At 54.8% G+C, this 5,851-nt stretch overlaps 1 long non-coding RNA gene across 1 annotated transcript in view; it reads right to left on the reverse strand.

The window, feature by feature from the left end:
- The window catches only part of LOC103591748, a 15,539-nt gene extending 11,663 nt beyond the window's left edge, over nt 1-3,876 (reverse strand). Inside the window, exon 1 of the long non-coding RNA XR_550606.1 lies at nt 3,763-3,876. This is a non-coding gene — a long non-coding RNA (uncharacterized LOC103591748). The remainder of the gene's footprint in view (nt 1-3,762) is intronic.
- Nucleotides 3,877-5,851: the final 1,975 nt, after the last annotated feature.

Raw genomic sequence — 5,851 nt, forward strand, 5'->3', positions numbered from 1 at the left:
GGTGAGGGGCCTGCACTTGCCCCAGCTTCCGAGACTGAGGACCCCCAGATCCTTCTTGTTCCCTGATCAAGACAGGTGGGTATTCGTGGGTCTGTGCGGGGTGGGGGTGGGGAATAGGATGACGTGATCCATGGGGGTGGGGGTGGGGCTTAGTGAGGGGATGGGGATCTGGTGACGTTTGGACAAACAGAGCTCAAATCCTGTCCTCTGGCATGCTGTGTGTGTGTGTGTGTGTGTGGATGTTTGTGGTTAAGTGCAGAGTGAACACGTGTGTGCCCAGGTGTATGTGGTTGTGAATAAGTGGGCAAGAGAGCAGGGCTGCAGGGATATGCCAAGTGGGGAGGGGATGGAAGCTGGCCCAAGTACAAGGGTGAGGGAACTTCAAAAAGTTCATGGGAAGATTCGTATTATCTTCTAATCCTATTTTTCCACAAATTTGTTTTTTTTTTGGGGGGGTGCTGGCTGGTATGGGGATCCAAACCTTTGACCTGGCTGTTACAACACCGTGCTCTAACCAACCGAGCTAACTGGCCAGCCACCTCCATGAACTTTTTGAAGTACCCTGAAACATGGCTGGAAAGGGATGAGGGGCTGGGAGTACCATTGTGAGGGATGATGGAGACCCCTCCGGTGTCCTGCCCTCCCTGTCTCTGCCTCAGAACTTAGGGACCTGGCTATAAGATCTCTCCACTCCCACATGAGCCCCTTACATTTGGAACTAACCCCTCCTGCCAGCCCTGGCCTGGCCCCTCAGCAGCATGTCCCAGCCTGCTGTGTTGAAAGCAACTGGGACAACTCTGTGGCAGAGAGTGAGTTATATGGAGCTCAGAGTGGGTACCAGCTGGCTATCTGGGGGCCCTGGAGCCCACCTCAGGGAACAGCCCATCTACCCAGACCAACAGCCAGAGTCCTGAGCATCACCCTCAGTACCCCCTCTCCTCTTCCACTCCCACCTCTGGGCAGTCCAGGTGCTTCTACCCCTGTGCTGGGTGACTTCTCCAGCCCTGCCCTGGCCACCTCCACAGCCCACTGAGCATTTCACTATGTCCCCATGGGGCTCCTTGCCTCAATTCTGTTCCCCTCTGATCACTCTGTCTCACTTCCTGAGTGACCATTCCCACCTGCAGATCTGACTAGGTCATCTTCCAAGGCCTGAGTATCACTGTAGCCTGGCCTGGACCGCAGCTCACCTGCAGCCTGTCTCCCCCCTCACTTCTAGATGCAATGTAGGAGCCCCGTATTGGATTTTCAGAAATATGCCACACATTCTCACCTCTGGGCCTTCTGTATGAACTGCCCAACCCCAGGCCCAGTCTGCCTCCTTTGATACTGGAGACTGAACTAAGCTTACCCCTAATGCCTACCCTCACATAGCCCTGCCTGCTCCCTTGCCTGGCACCCCAGCGATGGCGGCTCTCCAAGGGCAGGGGCTGTGACTTGTTCACTGGCGAAGTCTCCTGTAAACACTCATCCCTTCCCCACTTCCAGCCTCACCTTCTCCAGCCCTGGTTCTGATCCTGGCTCCAGCATGAGGCCAGCCCAGCACTGGGCTCTTTACTGGTCCTGGGCAGGAGTCCCAGATCCAGACCCTGTTCTCAAGCCAAATTGGTCATCCTCAGTCTTGAACCTGGACACTTGAACTCCTGTTTTGGCCACTGTAGGTGGGAACCCAGAACCGTTTGGCTCCTTCTGGAAGACGGAGGCAGATAGGTCTCCAGTAACCACTGCTCTCCTCCGGGGTCCCTGAACGGTGTATGTGACCTCCATGGAGTTGTCCGCAGAGAGTAGCCACACCCAGGCCCAGGCAAAGAGAGAGGTAAACCCCACCCCTGAGCTCACTCCTGCCAGAGGCAGCCTGTTTGCTTTGCATGTGCCCACGTCCCCCTGTGCGGTAGCTGCTGGGTGCGTGTGTGAGGTGTGTAGGTCTGCATCAGGTAGGAGCTGTAGGAGGACTGTAGCAAAAGTCCACTAAGGACTCGACAGTCCCCCAAACAAGGTCCCTTCAGACCTGGCAGTGCCAGTGCTGGTCAGGAGAGGGGGTTGAGACCTCCAGGCTGAGCACCTTGCCTGGCCCCTTCTCTGTTGATTGCCTCAAGGAAAGACGAAAGGCCTGGAGGGACCACGACTTTGCTCCTCTTCCTCCAGAGATGCAGCCACACAGAGCCCCAGGCTCTGGAACTTCCTTCTCCCGCAGCCACGTGCTGGGGCGCCCTACCCACCCCTCAAGGCTCCCTGGAGGGGTGTCCCCCCTCATTCCTGTCCTCAGGAAGACCATCCATCTGGATGCCTTTCCCCAAAGCCATATTCCACAGACTTCCAGCCGATTGGGCCTTGGAGCCAGAGCCCAGAGTGAGTCCCCACAGGAGACTGGCATTGCCCCAGGAGCTGCCCTGAAACCCCTGCCTGCCAACAGCCTTGTGCCCAGGAAGCTCAGCTCCATCTCCTTAACACTCCGTCAGAACAGCCAAGCACGGCCTCTGGACCCTCTACTTTCTCACTGGAAAGAGTTGCCCACCCCAGGCAGGGAGTCTGCCATTCACAGAGAAGGGAGGCTGTCCTCTCCAGGCTCACCACCCATGACCCTAGTGCCAGGGGGCCGGGTCCACTCCAAAGGCCCAGAGAACCCAGGTCTGACCAAACCCAGCAAGATGTCCATAGTGGAGAAGCCTCTGGTGAGTTCATACCTCGCCTTACCTTTCCAATCCCGGTTAGCCAAGGGTTCATCAAGCCTTGCTGGGCCAGGCCCACTGGGTCAGGGGCACCCTGTACCAATGACTGCTCACACGCCTACCAGAGCTTCTCCAGGAAGAAGCAAGTCCCGGCCCAGGGGTAGCCCCAGATCCCGGCTGCGTCTCCAAAGGGCCACCCCTGTTATGAATTTGTCTTCTGTGGACACAAGGCCAGACATAGCCAGACACTTAGTGACAATGGCCAAAAACAGACCTAGCTTGGCTATCAATCTGGCCACACCAAACACATCCAGATGGGACACAGGCAGAGAGTTCCCCACTCTGAATACCAAGGTGGACACAGTCATGGACTTGTCTACAGCTGGCACAGCCAAGTCAGGCAAAGCCATGAACGTGGCTCCAACAGGCACTGCTATGAATTTGACCACAGTAGGGGCAACCAAGCAGGGCGTAGTCATGGATCTGATAACCTCAGACCCAGACAAGCTGGGCAAAGCTATGGTTACAGCAGGTACAGCCAAGCCAGATATGACCACAGGCAGCACAGCCATGGATCTGGCAACACTAGATCCAATGAAGCTGGACACAACCATAGCTACACTGGGCACAAACATTTTGGGCACAGCTATGACTTTGGTTAGAGCAAATACAGCCAAGCTGGGCACTACTATGGATCCTCTTGCTTTGGACACAAGCAGGCTGGGCACAGCCATGGGTTCAGGTGTGCCAGTCACCCCAGACTCAGCCATTGGGACCACACTGGATGGTGTCAATAACCTGACCACATCAGACATTGCTACCTACTCACTGATGCCAAGCAGAAGCACAAGCCCTGCCCTGGACCGTGCTACAACAGAGGCTGCCACACTGGACCTGGCCAAAGAATCCAAAGGTACATGCAGAGAGCTTTGTTGGGGATATACTGGGCTGCTGGCGGGGAAGGCAGGTTTATGAGCCTGGAGATGGATCACGCTTGGATAGGTTGGGAAAGGGAGGGAAGACTCTAGGGTCAGAGTTGAATGGTTAGGGGAGAAGGGAATGGGAATTGAGGGGCAGAACATAAGAGGTGTACCTGGAGTTTGGTCCCAACCTGCCAGTTAGAGGTCAAGCTGGGAGAAGCCATCAAAAGGAAGATTTCCAGGGAGGAGCAATTATCCCGAGTCCTCTCTTTAGCATCTCTCATGGTTGTTTTTTTGTTCTGTGAAGAGCTGGAATAATCAGGTGATGAGTTAGAGGTCAAGCTGGGAGAAGCCATCAAAAGGAAGATTTCCAGGGAGGAGCAATTATCCTGAGTCCTCTCTTTAGCATCTCTCATGGTTGTTTTTTTGTTCTGTGAAGAGCTGGAATAATCAGGTGATGAATAGGTGAGTCTAGCTTTAAAAGCAAACCTCCCACATGAAAATACAGACTAGCACTTCAGTGAATGGTGATTTGTCTCACAGTAGTCATCATTGCAGCACTTCTCCAGATGTGAGAAAATGACCTCACCTGAGACCTACTAAATCCATTCACACTCAGCCTTTTTAGGAAGACATCTGTTGCTTAAAAGCTGTCCTGCCTGGAAGTCTCTTTCTTGGCTCTCCAGCCCCAGCCCCTTAGTCCTGAAAGGTAAGGTGGAGACTTGTATACTAAGGTACTTCAAAAAGTTCACAGAAAGATTCATATTATCTTTTAATTCTATTTTCCATTGACTTTTTGAAGACAGTGGAAGTCCTACACAGAACTATAAACAGGTCAGCAAAAGGGCTCGAAGTTCATTTGGTCTCAGAGAGGCTGTGGCCTGCCTAAAGTCACACCAAAGCTGGTTTGTGGCAGTAAGCTGATTGGAACCCAGATCTTGGAATTCTACTTTGGGCAGCCTCATTCCCAGCATTTCAAAGGCTCAGAGATTCTGGGTCTGGAAAGGTGCTTGGACAACATCCAGTCCGATGCTTAAATTAGGTCTTTGTGTTGCCAGACCCCTTCTCATCCCACTCTGCACACTCAGTCTGGGACTCCACCCTGGCTCTGTGACCTCAGCTCTCCCTCCATCTTCAGTCTGGCCTTCTCTCCTGAAATGGAGACGTGGACGGCCAGCGGCCCGCTGGACTCCTCTACCTGGATGTCTCAGCCATGTCCAGAGGCAGCCCTTGTCGTCCTGAACTGACTCCCGCCCTCCCCGATCTCACTCTCAGCGGCAGGCACTGCCACCTTCTATCTCATGACTAGAGACCCGGGTGTTCTCATTCTTCTCTCTCCATCAGATCCAGTCGATTTCCAATCTTGCTGATTTATCTCCTAAGTACTTGCCTGTTGGCTATCTGTACCCTCCTCTTCATCTCTCTGCCCCTGTAAGGCCACCCCCTCGCCCCCAACAACTGCCACGGCGTCTCACATATTTGATGGCAGTACTTTTGGCTTAACATTGGTAGGTGACTCACCTTCCCTTAGAGTTGCTCCTTAGCCTGGCGTCCAAGGCTGCGGACTTCACCTCTGAGCTCTGTATCCCCGTCTGGAATTTTCTCTCCTTCAGTCACGCCCCAGAGCTCTGGGCTGTCACCAGCCCCATGCAGCCTCACCTCTGGAACTCCTCACCTCTGCTGCCCACTCTGCAGAATGCCCTTCCGGTCTTCCTTCCCACCATCTCCCTCACCTCCTCTAAGAAGTCTTCCGCAGCCTCTCTCTCTCCAGGGTGCCCACCTGTGGGCATCCGTGCAGTACCCTGTGCAAACCCCACCCCCTGCATTGGGACAGTCCTCTTTCTGTCTCCTCCACTAGGCCCAGAATCTTTCGAGGGCAGGGATAATCTTTCTCATTCTTGTGCTCCCAGGGCCTGGCAATATGCTGTCCATTAATGTTGACTGAATGCACGAAAGATTTTTCTGATGGGTAAACTGAAGCTCAGGGAAGTTCCTGACTAGGCCAAGGTTAGAGGGCTCATCATCCCTCAACTGGGCCCGGAACCCGGGCCCCTGACTCAGGGCTCTCCAGGCGCCGGCGTCTGGCCAGAACCGCGGTGAGCCCGCGCAGCACCCCAACCACCGCGTGACCCACACGCGCGCACGGCCCGCGGCAGCTGCCACTGGTCCCCTGCGCCCCCAGCCCTGCCCCGGTCTCGAGGGTAAGGGGCCACGATGGAGAGGGAAGAACTGGACCGAGATGCGGGCATCTTCCCCGGCCGA

The sequence above is a fragment of the Galeopterus variegatus genome, unplaced genomic scaffold (genome assembly GCF_000696425.1).
Source record: "Galeopterus variegatus unplaced genomic scaffold, G_variegatus-3.0.2 Scaffold55, whole genome shotgun sequence".
Lineage (NCBI taxonomy): Eukaryota > Metazoa > Chordata > Mammalia > Dermoptera > Cynocephalidae > Galeopterus > Galeopterus variegatus.